We start from the raw sequence: 19,317 nt of genomic DNA, 5'->3' as shown, positions 1-19,317 counted from the left end.
ACCCTCTGAGTTAGTGAGAAACGACTGTCAAGTTAAGGGATAACCATGTTTTCCTGGCTCATTTCTTACCACAGGAGAATCCTGGTCAGCCATTTTCAAGACTTGCTAAGGCCCAGGATTGATGCAAGAGGCAAAATGCTGCAGAGACAGTTAATAAATACTCCATATAATACTACCAATCGATCAAAAACTATATAGAATTAACTAATATCTGGTGTGGGCCTGTGGATAAAAAAGCACATCATAGATCAAATTAATGAAAGTGGAATGTTCAGCATAATTGCTGATGAAGCTCTACATGCAACTAATAAGGAACTGCTGCCGTACGTTGCAAGACCTGCGGGTAATCTGCAGCAGCAGTTCTCAAACTGCTCCACAGAACACACAGTCAATGGAGTCTCTGCATGAAAAATTGCAAGGGCTCATAGTGTTGGCTGTGCTTACCTGAGTTGCATCAACAAGCTTTCATTCAATCTAAGCTTTTAGGTCCAGCACCTCAGTAGTATTTGGGTTCCTACAGAAGCCATCTTATATGGAAGTCATTTCCTGTTTCTTATTTCTGCACGTACACAAGAGCTTGAACTTTTCCTCACCTATTTGGGAATGGCAGGGAGGATGAGCTAAGTGGAATGTGTTAATGAACTGTTTGGATTTGGGGCTCTTACTGCCTGGTACCTGTTCCTCCTTGCTGATAACAGTTTTCTCTCTGAAAATGATTGATGTTTCTCTAACTATTGCTTCTGGCTCTGGACTTGTTTGTGGAAGGGTATAAAATACTACAGTTAGCTGCATCAAGCAGCCTTGCTGGACCTGGTTTTACTGATATCCAGTTTGGCTCACCTGTTGCCTTATTGAATTCAATAAAGCTGAATGTTAGCTGCCTAAACACAGAGAAGTATTTTGCTTCAACAGTTCTCAACTTCCACTGATGTCAATATGCAGTGTTGTAGCAGTGGGAAATAGAAAAATAAATACCATTGAGGATCTGGGCCGAAATTACAAAGAGGAGTCTGGATGTGTGTTCATGCAGCTGGATCAAGAAGAGACATGGGACAGCATGTATTTACAAAGGCAAGAAGCTCAGGATGCCATCATGAAAGCTGGCAACTTTTTTTCTTTTTTGTGCTCTTAAGTCTTTCTGTTAAAGAGGCTGTTGGGATTCTGAAATGTTCAGTGTACTGCCAATATTTCCAATCTAAATTGGTCCTGATATGCAACAAAAAGTTAATGGTTGCATTTTAATTAAATGGTACTTTCCAGAATTGCTTTGCTGGTTGTACTATATTTAAGAATAGTGTTTGATGCATCTCCTATCCTTTTGCTAACTCCAAAAAAACTGCTATCTGTAAATAGAGAAACTGTAAATAGAGAAACATTAAGCAGAAGGCACACTATGCAAGAAAGGCCATAATCATTACCCTGTCAGGACTCCTATATTAATGTATCTCTAATGTAGCCTTTCCCCAACATTTCGTCAATTCTATTGGGTTTATCTGTATCTGACCTTCATATATTATAAAACTAACCCTAGAAGCTTGCACTATGTGAGTGGTTTATACCTCATGGAATGATGCCATATCACTTTCATAATAGAGCAACAACTGTCATTTTAGGTGCTGGCATCAGGTAAAAAAGTTGAAGATCCTAGTGTGATGGATTGGGCCACTGCATGTGTTGAGGTCTCACTGAGCCCATCAGCCATACAAGTCTGGATTTCCCTCATACTGATTTGCTGTTGCTAGGCCCTCAAGCCCCTAATCAACACACACCCGACCAAGACCACACCCAGCTGCACATACAGACTGCAGTCAAATCTGTGCGAGTGGGTTCAACTCAGAGATTTACCCAGCATTCTGATGCATGCCACCTGGAGTGTGAGCCCCAAATAATGTCTTGCAAACTGCACAGCACAAGTTCATAAGAATTTGCCCCATCCCACAATGGGGCAAGTTACGTTGATTCCCCCCACCTCCATAAGAAATGCACAAACTGGGTTATGGGATAAACAAGAAATAAATTTATTAACAACAAAAGGTAAATTTTAAGTGATTACAAATGCTAGCAAACAGAATAAAGCACTTTACTTTTGTAAATAAACAAAACCTGCAAAATGAGCTTAGCATAATAAATAGCTAGGATATACATTATTAGCAAGTTCTCACTCTCAGTGATAAATAGGCTGACAGATTCTTAAGGTGTCAGTTGCCATGGATTTCCCAGGTATCTATACACAGACTAAAAATCCTTCCAGTCTGGGATCATCACTTCCCACAGTTCGGTCTTTCTTTCTCAGGTGTTTCCAGGTGTGTTGTTGCAGGGAAAGTGAAGTTCCCCACAAGCTGAAATAAAATGGCCCCTAAGAAGAGCAGCTTCTGCCCTTTTATAACATGCAGTACTCTGTTAGCTAACTAGAAATCCCTATCAATGGATTTCATGCCTCTGGAAGAGCTATTCTCTTAGAGTGGAACAGCACTTTAGGTCAACGATCATTTTTTGTTCGTCTTTTGACAACAAATAGCCATCTGAGAAGGCAAAGAGGCATGTGCAGCTGGAGAAGATTCTTTGGGGGTTCTAAGCCCAGACCACACTCTCCCAGAAGCCGGAGCTTCTGTCACAGGTGGGGATCAGGCACCCTGCTCTGGCCAGCTGATTCTCCTCAGATTTGGAGGTATCACTGACAGCATCATTTGTGCATGTCTGCACATATGAGCTGTCCCTCCTCCTCCAAAGCCCCAATCGCCCCCATGACTGTTGGCTGTGGAGCTTTGTCTAGTGATCCTGGTATGCACAACAGTGGCTCAGAAAATAAGGCAGAAGTAGATTTGGAGAGTGTAAGTCCCCTCTAACCCTACCCACTTTTCACCATCTGTGGAAAGAAATAAATGCACAAACTGGAGTTTGTGGCTTGGTCAAGTTACATGCAGAATATTCATAATCTCAAACAGAATTCGTAAATTGTACAGGCTCCCAGGTTGTTGCATCATCTGATGGCTGTCTTCCTCTTCAGGTTCTGGTAAAAGATGCAGCAGAAACATCACTTAGTGAACTGCTCCTTCAACGTGGACTCAGACAACTAATAATTGGAGGAAGACTCCATGATCAATTCAATACAGGTCATTTGGATGTTGCAAAAGCTTCCTACCCTTCCAGAAGCCTATCTGGTTATACCCCTTCTGGTCCTGAACCACTACACCAGGCGTCCTCAGGATAGGGAAAGGAAATGTGGAAATTCTTCAGACCTTTTCGCCTGCACCTTCCCTTCTAGGGAGGACTTACTAACATGGTATGAAGGGGACTTTCTAGGACTTATAATGTGTGAAGTTCTTTGCTATTCTGTTTTTCCAGGCTTACGAAGAATCCACAAGGTAAGCCATCCCAGAAGTCCAAGGGTCTCCCACCTGCAAAAAAGCCTGAGAAAATCTCCCTATTCCAGACCTCTGGACCAGCACCTGGACCCCTGGAGGACTTCAGTGTAACCAACTGTGGAGCATTGCAGAACAACAAAACTTTCAGACACCAGTGCCAATCAGAAGTCTACACTACCTACAGTGGTTTGGGTACAGGGGATTTTCCCCCTCCAGCACAGGTGCTAGGCAAGGAGAAACTGTTTCCTGTTTCAAGATTCTATCTAGTTTCTGAATACCATTAGAGCCTTTGTCAGCACTGCATCAAACAAAAGTTTAGTGATTTTTTCCTATAGTTCCTTCCACAGCTTAGCACTGTCTTACATGTTAAGTCTTATACATTATTAAACTATTGATGATGGCCTTGTCTCTGCCAAATATGCCAGCCTTCCCATTAGGCCACTTTTCCCTGGAGTGTTTTTGTGCTCTTTTTGCACATGCTATCCTCTGTACAAATCTATGAAGCCAAACTTAGTACTCATTCAAATGCCCCCTTAAATGCTTCTTGGCTGTGATGCTTGCAATAGGGGTGTGCGCTGCTATTCCTTCTCATGGACTTACCCAGGATTGTTTCATAGTTTACCTTGACTACCGCTTTCACTGGTTTATCCACTAGACATTGCATCATACATAGGCCATGGCTATATGAGATGTCTCTACCAACAGAAGTTACTGTTGCAAGGGATTTCCCAGCAAAACTTCTGTCAACAGATTGTGCCTACATATAAAAGCAGATTGAAAATGCAATCTGCTCTGACAGAGAGCAGCCAGACTGCCCTGTCCTCTCTCGACAGAACAGCTGATTGGAGGCTCTGCAAACAGGGCTGCCTGGTGAACTAGAAGCCGTCTGTCCACAAAAGGGCCCCAGAGCATCTACCCAGGTGTTTTGTCAACAGAACATTGTTGAGAGGCATTATACCTGAACAAGGAGACATATAATGCTGCTGGTGGATGTGCTGGGTTTTGTTGACAAAGTGCATTTGCTGTGTAGACACTCCATGTTTTTTTTCCTGGCAAAAGCCCGGTTTTGCTGGGAAAAGTCACACAGAGAACGGAGGATTTGGGAGTAGGGCTTGTCTGGTTATGTGTGTGTACACTGCCTAGCCCCAAGTCTTTATCAGGGCCTCTTGGTACTAAGGTACTGTGATGCTGGCAGGCCGGGGGCTACTCGAGCTGAGGACACTAAAAGATCCATAGCTGGAATCTGACTGGGTCACTTGTGGAATAATACTGATAAAACAAGATAGGTAGTAAAGTGTTCAGACTCTATTGAGTGTTTGTGATTGCTGCATCCATTAATCTTGCCCGTAATATATATTTCAATTTGTAATGTAATATTTGAATGGGTATATTGCGAGCCTCCCTGACTGCATGACTCACCATACGGGAGGGTGATGTTAATTAGCGGGAAGAGTTGCTCTTCTACAGAAATTGTTATGCCTTTTGTGAAACAGAGTCCTTGGCCCTGGTAGGCTAGTTGCAACTGGGAACTCCTTACATCTGGATTGATATATCATCAATAAAAAAGACCAGACTCTTATTGTAGTCCTGCTCTGCTCTCCTGGACAGTGAGATCCCATACCAGCAGGGGGATTATAGTCCCCAAACAAAAAGAACTAGGCATTTCTATGCTACTTGGTGGGAGGTAAGGGGGAAGTGATTCTAGATGTAAACATGAGATCCCCAGCAGTTTAGTCTGGGTTTGCCCTCAAGGTCAAATAGAGTTTGCTGATTATAAAAGCCTGTATTGGCCATTCAGACCTAAAACTGTAACTTATTCATGTGTCTACTTGTTTTTACCTTATAAAGAACTCTCCAACTTCCTTTTCCTATTTAATAAATCTTCACATAATTTATTACTGGATTAGCTAGAAGCATTGTCTTGAATGAGAATCTTTAAAAATCACAATTGACATGAGGTAAGTGACTGGTCCTTTGGGATCATGTTTTACCTGAATATTACTCAGATTCTTGGTGTAAAGCTCTGTTGATCACAAAGATACTTGCCTGGCTGGCAAGAAAGACCCAAGTGCCAAAGGAAACTGCCTGTGTCTCCAAGTTGAAGCTGCTGAAATGCCTGAGAAATGGGCACTTAGTGCAGCTGGTTGGAGTAATCTAAGGTTAGAGCTCACAACCAATTAGAGTTCATGCCCTGGTTTTTAACAACCTGCCTTGAGCCTGGCATTGTGTCTGTCAGGAGGATTATGAATATAAACAAACATTCATATTTCATTGTAAAGAAGAGGGACCATCGAGCAATCGTAGGGTTCCTTACTCAGTTCAGATATCCTTAATTTACAGGAGGCTTTTCTCAGGTTTGCAGAGTGGGATTCAATGTAGGAAAATAATCCTGCATTGGAAGACTGTCACAACACATTGGCACATTGCTGGTACTGCATTGACCATATTGTAAACTTTTGTTACCTAGAGCTGGAAAATTCCCATTTATTTTGGGAAGAAGGGGCTTTCAAAGACTGGGAGGTTGCTTTGAAAGGCCCCCAGCTACATGGACAGCGCACAATTCGAAAGTGGCACTTTTGAATCGCCATGGCTGCCATTATGCTAGTGAGGCAGTGCATATTCATTGCAGTTCCTCATTAGCATGTTTCAAACTCCCTCATTAGCATGCCCCTTCTGAAAGGAGGGGGCTCATGTAGACACGGCCTAAAGGAGATTTTTCTCACTTACTTTTCTCTGTCACAGCTCACAGTATCACTGGCAGCCTCAAGAGAAACACGAAGGACTGAAGGGACATAGAAAGAGCTGTGCTTGGAACTCTTGTATCACCCACTTGGATAATGCTGAGATGGATTTTTTCTGCTGTCTATGCTATTCTTATTTGGTGAATGAACAGAGGACTTTATGTTCCAGAGTTGTCAAAAGATTTGGACACCAATAAAATCTGGCATAACTACTAAAATAAATGAATTAATCTACTTTTCCTACGGAGGCTGGGGTTTTCTAAGAGGATTAATGAGGTTGGGTGCCCAATTCCCACAGAAATTATTTGTGCATTTGACACCTAACCCTGTCCCCTTTGAGAGTCCCCACCTGACTCTGTAAAATCTTTAGGTGAGGGAAAAAACTAATCTTGTTCTCAGATCAGACCATGCTGATCTGGGCTTTACTGAGAGAATTTACAATGAGCAGAATCTTCTGAAACCAAGAGACACAACAGCTGGGAAGAAATAATCTGTTGTAAACAAAAGCCAAGGCTCAGAACGATATTCAGTTCGATAACACAAGTTCTTCGCATGCTTGTTCATGTGTATTCCAATTAGGTGTGCATGGGTCTGCCCATGCATGCATGGTGGCCAGAAGATTTTTTCCATCGAAGCACCTGTAGGGTTGGTCTGGGTGTCCCCTAAAGTGGTGTTTTTATGGAGACCAATATAGTGCCCCGCCAATGCCCCCCTTCTCACTTTCTTCTTACTGCAGCTGACAGCAGGCTGGAACACCTGTAGCTCTTGCTTTGCAAGCAAACCATTTCATTTATCATTGTATATAGGGATCTTTAGGGTTAGCTGTTTGATATTGTGTACACAGTCATACTATTTAGTGTTAGACAGTTCCGCCAGAGTTGTCTCCCCACACTTCCCCCCAGGGATTTGTTTTCTGTTACCCTCAGAGTCGGGGTATGCCGAGGTCTTTAGGGTTTAAAACCTGCTCGTATTGTGTGAAGCGTATGCAAAAAAGTAATCCACACTCCTCCCATCTATGCTGTTTAGGAGAGGGTCACCATAAAGACTGGCCACAGCTGCAGAGAGTTCAGACTTAGAACTCCAAAGGCCAGAGAGTAGTGACTTAGGAGGTGCTGCACCCACAATCCAGTCCCAGGCCAAGAAACTGGCACTGAGTACTTCTTCAGTATGTGGCACCCTGGCACTGCTGGCCTCGTGCCTAGAAAAGATGGCTCGAGGCACCACCATGCATCATCCAAAGGGGGCACTGGGTAGGCACCATTCCCAATCACCAGTGCTGCAAAAAAGGAGACAGCCAGATGGCTGTTCCTCCTCTATGTCAGGAGCAGTTAAGACCCTGAGAGGGCCACCCCTCAAGTCACTGCCCAGCAGAGCATCGACTCTTCCTAGAGAGGGCAGGTCGAGTCTACAAGTATGCCGGTCATTGAGCCCCTAGCAACCTGCTTTGACTTCAAAGGCATTCGAGGTGGTTCAGGACCTTATGAGCGTCACAGTGCCTTTTTCTATGCCGCAACGTGACAAATCTCCAATGCCTCTGGCACCAGCACAGCCTCAGATTATACTGAGAGGAAAGCCTGCAACGATGTCGAGGCAGTCATCATCATCACCAAGCCCTGAATGTCCCCAGGTGCTGAATACAGAGAGAAACACATCACTAAGTTTCCACCTCAGCACACAGACTTGGCACCACCATGGTGCTCTGTGTTAGAGACCTCAGCATCAGAGTCGGACTCTTACCACTCGATGGAATGCACAGAGATCCAGGTTCGCTGTTAGGTCTTCTTATGCCAACAAACCAGCATAGGCATTTTAGGCCTCACTTGCCCCAGTGGTTCTTCCCACAGAACTATCAGGATGATCCTAGGAGAAACAACAGGGGTGGTAGAAGACAGTTGAACCAGTCATCCGGCCAAGGAACAGGCCAGTCTAAGCCTTCTTTAAGCCCTAAGCAGGGCTTTTGAGGTCATAGTCAAGGACATCATACCAGAGACACACAGAACACAGCTCCCACACCGTTTTCTTTCAGGCTACCCCTGTTCTACCTGGCATGGTCCCATATCATCAGAGTGGTGAGCATTCCGCAGGCTAAAAAGAGGAAACTTGATTCAATTTTCTATCCACTCCCTTGCCATCCCTCTTCAGGGACCTCTCTCATTTAATGCAGGAGGAGCAATCCTGACTATCTCTGGGGGCAACAGAGGAGATGCCTCAGGAACACAAGAGCAAGGGTTTCTCTTCCTGGTATTTCCTAATGCTGAAAGCAAAAAAAAGCTTCAGAGCCATCTAGATTTGAGAGGTCCTGTTCCTCACTCCCAGCCATCCATAGTCTTGATTATGGATGCCTCTGATGGGGGGTGGTGTGCACATTTGGAAACCCAGGGTTTCTGTTCTCAAAGAGACCTGAATCTGTAATCAATATCGGAGAACTTTGAACAGTGAGGGTAGTGTGTCAGATGTTCAAAGATTGCCTAGTGGGCTGTTGTGCGTTAGTCATGATGACAACACAAAGATAATGTTTTATATCAACAAACGGGGGAAGGGTGTATGTTCCTCTCCCTTGTATAATGAAGTGCTCAAAGTGTGGGAATTCCATATAGAGCATTCAATCCTCTTGCAGGAGTCTTATCTCTGAGGAGTTTACAGTGACCTTGTAGAACATTTCAGCAGGTCCTTCTACAACCACAAGTGGTCCTTTTGCCTGGAAATGGTTCTTTTAATTTTCCAGAAGCGGAACTTTCCTCACACAGACCTGTTGGTAACTCACAGCAAGAAGCGTCAGGGGTTTTGCTCCTTCCGGAACCACAATCAGGGCTCCACAGCGGATGCATTTCTAATGCATTGTCAAGGCCCATTGCTGTACATTTAACCCCATCCCTCTGGGCCAGAGGGAATCAGGCAGAGGTCATACTCATCGCTTCGGCATGGCCTTGACAATTATGGTTCTTTGTGCTTCTCAACAGGCCAGTGGAGACACTGATCTCTCTGTCACAACCTCCTGACACAGGACCACAGCCATCTTCACCACCCCAACTTGGAGTCACTTCACCCTACAGTTTGAAAGCCCAGTCATAGAATCCAACTGAACTTACTTGCAGAGAGGAGGTTAGACAGGTCCTCCATGGCAGTAGAAAACCTTCTACTAGGTCTACATACCTTGCTAAATGGGGATAGTTTTCAGTCTGGGCAAACTAGAGGCACTCCTCCTCCCCATGAGGGCTTCAATTCTGTTGATTTTGGACTATCTTTTTCACTGTTGCCACCAGAGATGGCAGTGGGGTAGTTTGTGCCCGGTGTGCAAAGCTAATTCATCACACCGAGAGTAGAAGAAGAATCTTTATTTGGCATGCAAAGTAAGGCGCAGGGGGATCTCTCCTCAAAGCCTGCGTACCCAACGTCTGGGTGATAGCACATATATACAGCTGTTCAGTGAAAGTCACTCCCCACACAGGTAATACACTCCGCCTTCCCATTATACAATCTCCTCATACTATGCAGGCATGGGGGTCTCTGGGGGTCCTCTGGTGGTCGCTTTAGACAGGAGACCCAGGCCCCAAAATTCAAAGGTTACCCTCGGTTACATTTTGTTTCATAGCAATGAAGCGAAGCCAGAGGCCGTTTGTTTCATAGCAATGAAGCAAAGCCAGATATGGGCTGTATGTTCCGCATTCTTTGTTCTACTTACTACTCCCTTTTCTCCGGTTACATCACCTTAAACAGGAAAGCCTCACCTTTCATCACTAAAGCTAAGATTCTGATGTGATCCTGACTCCAGAAACTAGGGCTTTAAGAAACATACCAGCAAGTGTGAGACCAGCAATAAAACTACGTGAATATCAACTGAGTTAGACACCAGAGTTACAGTTTGAATAAGAGATTTCATAGATCCCAAGGCCAGAAGCAACCACTGTGATCGTCTAGTTTGCTCTTTTTTTTATCATACAGATACTAGAATTCCTCCAAAATAATTCCTGAAGCATCTTTCCGAAAAACATTTAATCCCAACCTAAGTACTGCCTCAGATGGGGCACAGTTCTTGGTTAATTATTCCAATGATTAATTATCCTCTGTTGAAAGTGTACATCTTACTTCTAGTCTGAAGATGTTCAACTTCCAGTTATTGGATCTTGTTATACAGTAAGGATAAACATTTTTTTTTGTTCAGATCGTAAGATGGGGTCGGCACCCCTGGCGCACATGCCAAGAGTGGTATGCAAACGGATTTTCATCAGCACCCAAGGCCTCCTCTCTCATGCAGCCCTGTTTTAACAAAAGACCAGCTAACGCTACCAACCAGCACCTAAACCATACAGCTCTACAGCTTATTTATTAGTGAAGCTGTAAGTAGCACTACTCGTGCCTTTAAAAAGTTTCAGCGGCACTTGGCCTGTACATAGAGGTCAAAACACCAAATTTCTGCCTCTGATCTATATTATAAGACATTAATACAGCACACGTGTCCTTTTTTTTCCCCATGACCCTGTGCCTCCAGCGTGGGCCTTGCCCCAAGGCTAGCTCAGACCAGGTTTATGCAGAGCACCCATGACGCTGGACAGAGGAACGGGGCTAACAGAGGACTTACGACCGAGCCCTGCGCATTACACCTGAAATCGCAACAGCGCGTCACCCCAGCGGGGCCAGCGCAGGCTCCCGGAAGCCTAACCGGAGGCTACGGGCCCTCACGGCCTCGCTCCTGCCACCCGCCCCTCAGCCGCTCGGCGCTCTACCTATAGCCAGCAGATGGCGCCGCAGCTCGCTTCCCACTTCCCCCTACTTCCGCCTCCAGGGAGGAGGGAGCGACCGTTCCAGAAACTTCCGGAAATAGGGGGAGTTAGCGGAAGTGACGTTCCGGCGTGCGACGCAATTTCTGTTTGTGCGTGGCTGGCCAGAGCTTCTGTAATCAGCTCGCAGGGAAGGGAGATCGTCCGCCGGGGTAAGCCGGGGGGCGGCTCGCGGGCGCCGGGGAGGAGGGTACCATGGCCACTGGGGCGGTGGTAGCCGCGGCTTTGTCGGGCCGGAGTTGGGGGAGGGGCGGAATGCGGGTAGGTCTCTCGCTCTCAGCAACAGTATTGTTGGTAACAGAGGTTTCGCCGCCCCCCCCCCCCCCCCCGCCCGCTGGCGGCGAGGGACACACGAAAGGGCGGGCAGCGGGGAGCCTGCGGGTGCCTACGGCCGCGGGCGGGGGGGGGGGCATTTAGCTCTGACGCCAGTTCCGGGGTGATGGGTGGCTGTGGGAAGCGAGCGGATGCGGTGGTGGTGGCTCAGTTACCGTGCTGGGCTGCTGGCTGCCCTGGAGCAAGAAAGTCGTCTGCGTTGAACCCGCCGCAACGAGGCTGGTAGGGGTCAAACGCTGGTGGGGGGTGGTGAGGAAGCTTAGAGAACTCGGCCAGTCGCAGGTAAGGAAGAGGTGGCTGGTGAGAGTAGTTGTGTGGCTGCTTCTTTACTGTGGTTTTGCGCATGCTTGGGGCGGGGGAGGGGGGTGACTGTGAACTAGTTGGGCTTCAAAATCAAACAAGGAAAATAGCTAGTGAACCACAGACCTGGAATTCTTCTGAATTAGTCGTTTGCAGCAAAACTTTCATGCACTTGAGAGCTTCTTGCTGTAGTAAGCCGGCTAGTTGGCTGTGTGCAAGAGCCTTTTTGTTTTGAACTTGATGTTGCTGAGCTTTCTATCTACAGTGAGTGCCTCTGTGAAGTGAAGCAGATCATTCATGTCATCGCAACGTAGGATTTGTGGGGTGATGGGGAAGTGGGATTTCTGGGTTTCCTGCTGGTAACGAAGTTTGAAATGTGTTTCAGTTTCGTCACAAATGGTAATTTGAAGTTGATTTGTCTGCAAAACGCGTTTCCTCTTTAAAGCAAGAACTTTGAACAAATTATTTAAGACCTTATGATTCTTCAGGCTGTTCCATACTAAGTTTTAACTATAACGTTAAACCGTAGATAGAAATTGGTGTCTTTATTATAGAGTGATCTGACTGCACCTGCATGAAAGTATAGAAGCTAAACTTTTATAACAAGGTTTAAAATAGGTATGGTCAAGCTTGTGATTTGGTATAATTCAGTTGTCTGTCTTTTGTATAGAATGTCAGAAAAAAAAACATGGCTTTGGCCTAGTTTGAGTGATTGGAAGAGCTTTGGGCTTTTAGCATTCAGTGCTCTATTTACCTGGTCCTTTCTCAAAGCATACTGCCGAAGGCTGAACAATTATATTGGGCTGGATTCTTGTTCAGTTTTGGAGGTATAAGGTGTAATGTAGCTCCGTTTAAGAAGTTTGTTTCTAGGTTGGAAGATAATTTAACTAGTAAGTTCTTACAGTTAGTTTATTGGGCTGACTAAATTGTCAGTGAAGTCTGGTGTGTTTTCAGATGTGCAAATCTGATTGTGAGGATGCTTGTGACTTTAAGATATCTGCAGAATAAGAAACAAACAACTTTTTTAAACTTTGTTTTTATAGATTGATGCTTTGAGCCCTTGTGTGAGCCCTGTCTAACTGCAGAGCCCTTATCAGAGCTTCGTTCCTAAGTACAAGAGTTTAAGTCAGTCACTGCATTTTTTTGGTTTCAATTCTCTTTCCAGCTTGTGCATTTGAATTCCATTGTGTTATAGCTAGTTCTATGCTCCTCTATTTTGTCACAAGAAAAGTGTCGCTAATGTCCAGTGAAAACATGAAAATAACTTTCATTTTGAAATTCAGAAGTGAGAACAACAGGGCTTTTTGACTTGGCGTTGTTAAACTATTCCAGCAAAGTCAAAACTTCATGCATAAATTGGCATAATATTGTAAGACTTTGCTCTAATACTGTAAAAATAAACCCAAGGTCAATTTTCGCAAACTTCCTCATTCCAAAATGTTTCATCAAACAATATCATGTTACAGGGAGGTGGAAGAATTTTTAAAACTATTTTTGAAAAAAAATCTTAACTTTTGAAATGTTTTATTTTGTCATACTGGAGAAATTCTTACTTGCAGTCTTAAAAAACAAAGTAAGTAAAATTTGAAGTTTAGTGAAGAAGAGAGAGAATCCCAAAAATTCAAAACATTTTTTCCAAACAACTTAAAATATTTTTGCCAATGAATTAGTTTCAGCCAGCTTTACACAAAAGTAATTGCCTTTATGCCAGGTAAACTGTTTCTCTGCTTCACAGTTATGGTCAGTTTCCATCAGTTAATTGCTTTCCTGGGCTGTCTTCCATGATGGATAACACTTCAGGATTTGTTATATATTTAAATTTAATACAGGATTTAAAAAAAAAAGTGTTACAAATTGGAAATAGTCAGTCTAAGACCCAAATTTAATATACTGAAAAAATGTAAATTAAAAAGCAAAGATGAACCACAACTTGTGGAAGTCCTGGCATTAGTTTTTCACAGCAGTTGCTTTAGTGGTGGTGCACAGAGAATATTTTCAGTTTATTCAGCTAATTCAGTTCAATGGCTGGTACAAAGTTAAGAAACCATTGGAAACATTGAGAAAGCAGGGAGAGCTTGGCTCCTTCTATCCTACCTTAGGAAAATTTAAAAATGGTGTGAAAATGAGCTCTACTAATTTTTAAGCTTTTGAAGGACATAGGATCCACAGCAGTATTTAGTCTCTGGATGACTACTGAATTCAGCAAATTAAGAACCTAAATACCTTTGCTTTCAATCACTGTAGCACAGATCCACATCCAACTTAGTTGACTAACTTTAGGCCATGCTTCCATTGTTTGAGAAATCAGTTTTAAATGCAAAGGTTGTTAAACGGATATGTTTTGGTATACAGGGGACTATACCCCTGTTAGGTCTTCGGACCTCTTAATGCAAAGAGTGGAGTTAGGAAAATTCTGAGACTGTGGAATCTCAGTATCTAGAGGGCTGGTAAGTTGAGGTGAAGTACAAAAGTAAGTTGGCTTCATAGTTTTTAAAAATGTAACAAATTTTAACAAAGATTTCCTGTGATTCTGCTACAACCAAGTTAGTGTTCAGAAAAACTTAGCTGAGGAAAGTTTATAGTTGGTCTTAAACACTAGTTTTAAGAACCACTATGCCTCATGGTTTGAAACACATGTATGTGTATTAATTTCAGACCTGATTCAGCATTAAGTCAAATATCCTGTGTGCAATACCACATACATAAGAGGAATGTGCAAGAACTATGCAGTAGTTAAATGTGGGATGATTGGTCTCTTCCCGCATTAGGACTTGTTTTGATATCCAGTAACCTGCTTATGACCTGAAACGTGAGGTTTAGTATCTTTTCCATAATTTTTGTTAGCACTAGCTATGGTAATTCTGGTATTCTTGGTATCTGTCTGTATCTAATCCCTTTTGGAATCTTTTTAGGTTCTTGATCTCTGCTCCTTCCTGTGACAGTGAGTTTTACAGTGTAATCATGGAGTTATGAGGAAGATTTCTTTTATCAGATCTGAATTTTTGATCTTACTTTAATTGACTCTCCCCTTGTTTGTCTGGTAGATCAGTTTTCAATATCCTATTTTATACTCGTTATAATGTATATAATTTTATTCTCTATTGAGGATGTATGAGGGGCTGTGTTGAGTCAGACCCATGTTCCATCTAGCCTACTATCCTGTTTTCCAAAGCATCTGGGTATTGTGTTTGCCTAAAGGAACAGAACAGGGCAATTTCAAGTGATCATCCCCTGTCATCCAGGCCAAGCTTCAGGCAGTGGGAGTTTTAGGGGCACCTGGAGCATGGAGGGCTAATAGGCGTTAAGAACATAAGAAGGGTCATACTGGGTGAGAGCAATAGTTCACGTAGCTCACTGTCCTTTCTTCTGACAGTGGCCCATGCAAAGTACTTCAGTGAGAACAAAACAGGCAGTCATTAAGTGATTCATCCTGTTATCCACTCCCAGCTTTGTGCAGACAGTGGCTGGAGACACCTCAGAACATGGAATTGCAACCTGATCATCTTGGCCAGTAGCCATTGATGATCCATTGTCCTTCATGAACTTACCTAGAGTTTTTCCAACGTCCACTGGCAGTGAGTGAGTTCCACAGGTTCCTTTTTGTTTGAAATCTGCTGCCTATTATGTGAAGGGGTAAATAACACTTAACTTTCTCTATGCACTACGGCCATGCCTACCCTCGAAGCATCTATGGACAGAAGTTACTGTCAGAGAGAACTCAACAGAACCTCTGCCGACAGATTGTGGCTACACACAACTTGCTGTGCCGATAGAGAACTTCCAGACTTCACTGCCCTCTGGTGCAGTGCAAATTTTGGTACCTCATTTTTCATCCTGTTTTTAAGATCATTTATGGATATGTTGAACAACACAGATTAACTGATTCTGATGGAATCCCAGTTTGTACTTCTGTTACGAAAACTGACCAGTTGTTCTTATCCTTTATCTCCTTTTATTTTTAACCTCTTTCTGATTTATTAGAGGGTCTTCCCTGTTATCCTCAGGGCTGTTCAGTTTTTTTAGAGCCTTTGGTGAGGGATGTTCAGAAACACTTTGGAAAGGTTTAGTTCAGTACTCTATCAACTGCATCATCTTGGTTCTCACGCTTTTTGATCTCCTCAACAAATTTTAATAGGTAGATGCATGATTTCTATTTATAAAATCCATAGTAATTCCTCCCCAACATATATTATGTATCTTCCTGATAATTCTGTTCTTTACTATATTTTTCAACCAGTTTGCCTGGTACTGAAGTTGAGCTTACTGTCTTGACCTTGCCAGAATTGGCCCTGGAGAGGTGGTAAGCGACGTGTAGCCCACTGGCTTTCTATGTGTGGCCTATCTGGTATTGTGTCTACCATTGCCAACATGCAGGGTTGTCAGTTTTTGTGGATTTTTCTCCATAGTTTTTTCCTACTAGTATTACTGAATTTTCTTGCACATAACACAAGGTTATGTGAAGGGAGGTGCGTGCTGATTTTTGTACGACTGACTGACTGAGAGCTGTACACTCTCTCTGCATCCAATCAAAGCACTGCTATGATTCAGCCTCCACACCATGCAAATTCTAGGTATGACAGTGAAGTTAGCAAAGCCACCCTATCCTGGGAGATTGTCTTGGTTACAACAGTCTTGAGCTGAAGGGACATGTGTGCTGCCTAGCCCAGGGGTCTGGAAGATAGTGGGGGTGCCACATTATTCCTTTTCCCTCATACTATTCTGGGCATATTTCGGGTCTTGTCAACAATCAGTTGGTAGTTAATTACCTGTGCCTTACATCGGTCTCATAGTTCCATCAACAAGAAGGAGGAAGATGTACTTGGACTGAACTTATTCTGATGCATTAATCAGGCAATGACGTTTCCCTAGCACCCTACCTCCCATTCCCCAGGATGCCGGCAGCCCACCTGAAATCTTGGCATCTCAGCCCCCAGTTGAAACCTCCACCCAGTCCTTTTACATACATATTCCCTGCCTGTGGCTGAGAGGGAGTCCTTGCTCTCCTTGGCACTAGAAGCTGCAGCACAGCAGTGCTAAGAGTCAAATTCTCTCCCAACCAGAAGTTTTCCCAAAGTACTGACCTCAGCCACCCCTTGTTTCCCTCATCACCTCACCTGTGTCTTCTCCAGGATCTAGGAGGCCCTGATCAGTGGAGTTGGAGACTTACCTTTTGAGGGAACTCTTCAGTAGTCAGTGTCTGAAGTAAAAACAACAAGAAGTCCTGTGACACCTTATAGACTAACAGATATTTTATGCTCCAAAATATGTTAGTCTATAAGGTGCCATAGGACTTCTTGTTCTTGAAGATACAGACTAACACGGCTACCTCTCTGATCAGTACGTGAACTATGAATTCTGTGTTACCCTGCTGTCGCAACGTTTTCTTCTGTTCTTTGCGCTGAAGTAGAGGATTTCACTCACCTGTGCTGTTTTTCACTTTTTAATTGGCTGATTGAGAGCTTTTTCTTAGCTATAATCCCATCCACAGACTTGTGTATCTTAACATTTACTTCTCTGTTCTCAGTGTCGGCTACAGTCTGTTCTTGCTGCCAGCTTAATCTTACACTCGTTTTCTTTTGGGGTCTTCTTTTGCTGTACTCCTTTTCAGAGTAGAAAGATGGCATTATTTTAGAAAAGCAGAATTAAAGTCAGTGGCCATCCTGTAGAGTTGGTTCCACATTTATTTACTTAGTTGTGTTTTGTTTTTGTTTGTTGTAGAACTCTTTTTTGTTTGGAAGAAAAGCCATGTAAATGTCAAAATCGTAAATGCCAAAATGTCTTCATTTATGTAGTTTAGCTGCAGCACCACCTCTGAAATTGCTTGTGCTAGTGGTTTCCCAGCTGTGGGATATAAAGAGGAACGTTGTGGGGAGTGGGGTAGGATCTGGAGTGCCATACACTCCGATGCTGTCCCAAGCTCCAGTTTGGCCCTGTTCCCCAGCCCCTAACTCTGAAAGTGGCAGAGCTCCACTGGGTTCAGACACATTCCATTAAGGTCGGGGAAGAGAGGAAAGGGGTGTGACGTGAAATATGAGGACTGCCACTCTATTCTAGCAGGAGAGACATCTCTCGTTGGCATAAAAAAACTCCTCTGGGAGTGGCATAAGCTGCATTGATTAGAGAAGATCTCCCGCTGACATAGCATTGCACACATAGGCACTTATGTTACCCTTTTGGAATAGTTACTCCTCTGACATAAGTTGTGCGGACATAGCTTTGGTATAGTTTGTCTCTGTGCATTCAGATGTTTGGGGCTTTCGTGTTTAACCTTACTTGAAAGCTAGTGACTTTTTTCTTTGTAAATTTGCAGCTGAATTTCAGGTGCACACATGGGTTAGCCTGTGTGACAGGTAGTCTCTCCAAGCTTTAATGGTCAGCATTGAAATTACTTGTATATTAGGATATCTCGGTGTATATTTTACTCCGCTTACATGAATGTTGGTCCCAAAGAATTACAGCTGACTTCTGAAGATGATAGTGACATTTAAGGAACATGTCACTGATCTTTAGAAAGTTTTCCTGTTGCATTGTAGTGCCCTGGCATCCGTGTGGAGCAGCTTTCATTAGTTTATTTGGCAAGTGTGGTGCTCTAAACTTCAATTTTATAGTAGGTTTGTCTGTGCAGTGTGTCTTGCCCAGAGACCAAAATGTCCATGGTTCCCAACCCTTTCAGTAACACAGAACACTTCAATGAGACAAACAATTCCTTAGCACGCAGGCTTTTTTCAACTGAATCAATTGTTTATAAACATCTTTTACTTTTACTATGGTTACAGTCTTACTAGAGAGGTTTGCAACATAGTAGTGCATACAACAAGCTAAACAGGATCCAATGCATTAATGTTTCAAATCTACCACAGAATACACCCTCTTAGACAGCAAGCACAGATACACTTTCAAAATCTGTTAATGCTAGGGATGTTAAGTAAACAAATAACTGAAAGCAGGCTTTCCTCACTGCCAGCCAGGACACGGCATTTAAACCATGTCCCAGTTCCAACAGGCTCCTGCCTCTTCCCCCTTGCCACACCAGGGAATGGGGGCTCTCCATCAGCTCCTTGAGTCCAGGAAGTAGCATTTCAGCTGCCTCCCAGTGTGAAGGGATCCTGTGAGGTCAGCATTTCCCCTCACCATGACTCTGCAAGGGGCTACCACCAGGAGGGGGCAGAGGGGATTTAATGAACCTTGCACCAGCTGGTAGGCAGCATTGCTGCTTGAGCCCCAGCTTGTGTGGTGTCATCCTGTTTTTTTTTCCCCCCTCCCTTCCAGGATGGCTCTGCAAAGAGGGGAGGAGAAATTGACAGAGTTTAGTGGCATACTTGGAAAGTTCGCATGCCACGCCAGTGTGCCACGGCATACTAGTTGAAAACCACTGACCTTGGTAGCCAGAGGTGAATTCTCAACATTGTTTCTGGGTTGGAAGATCTGTTGATTTAGTTGTGTTTTACCTAGAATTGCCTATTTAAAAGCTTTTGAGAGGAGTCTGTATATTTGATTTCAAGCTGTTCTCTGTTCCTGTCTGGCTGAACAACATCTCTTTATATTATGGTTGCCATTGAAATAAAAATGTCTAAATTTATGCTAACTGAAAATATTTTGAGATGGATTTTGAGTTGCGGGTCTCTTCTGTGCTTCAGAACTGAGCTGTGCAGCAATTTTTCTGCCTGTTATAGAGAGCATATTTCACTCAAGGGCTCCTTCTGTACAGGGCAGTGAACCTATTCAACTGTTTCTTCAGTGATGCAACAATGTTTGGGTGCCACAGCTGGTAAACTTAACAGCCATGTATGATTAAATGCC

At 43.7% G+C, this 19,317-nt stretch overlaps 1 protein-coding gene and 1 long non-coding RNA gene across 4 annotated transcripts in view; one reads left to right on the top strand and one right to left on the bottom strand.

Moving 5' to 3' along the window:
* Window positions 1-1,790: 1,790 nt before the first annotated feature.
* On the bottom strand, window positions 1,791-11,510 carry LOC142008114 (uncharacterized). Its single transcript, XR_012644075.1, has 3 exons — window positions 11,373-11,510; window positions 7,844-7,966; window positions 1,791-3,010 (listed from the first exon to the last, which is right to left on the bottom strand). It is a non-coding gene; the product is annotated as an uncharacterized LOC142008114 (long non-coding RNA).
* DNAJB6 (DnaJ heat shock protein family (Hsp40) member B6) overlaps window positions 10,938-19,317 on the top strand; it is a 94,424-nt gene continuing 86,044 nt past the window's right edge. For 2 of the 3 annotated variants that reach the window (XM_074985060.1, XM_074985057.1), the window contains exon 1: window positions 10,938-11,036. The gene's annotated coding sequence lies outside the window, so the exon portion shown is untranslated. Of the gene's footprint in view, window positions 11,037-11,477; window positions 11,500-19,317 lie in introns of those variants that run through there. The other variant, XM_074985058.1, reaches the window with a different exon arrangement.

Source organism: Carettochelys insculpta, chromosome 2, assembly GCF_033958435.1.
Source record: "Carettochelys insculpta isolate YL-2023 chromosome 2, ASM3395843v1, whole genome shotgun sequence".
Lineage (NCBI taxonomy): Eukaryota > Metazoa > Chordata > Testudines > Carettochelyidae > Carettochelys > Carettochelys insculpta.
Note: the sequence above shows the minus strand (reverse complement) of the source record. Positions and strands in the feature narration are given on the sequence as shown.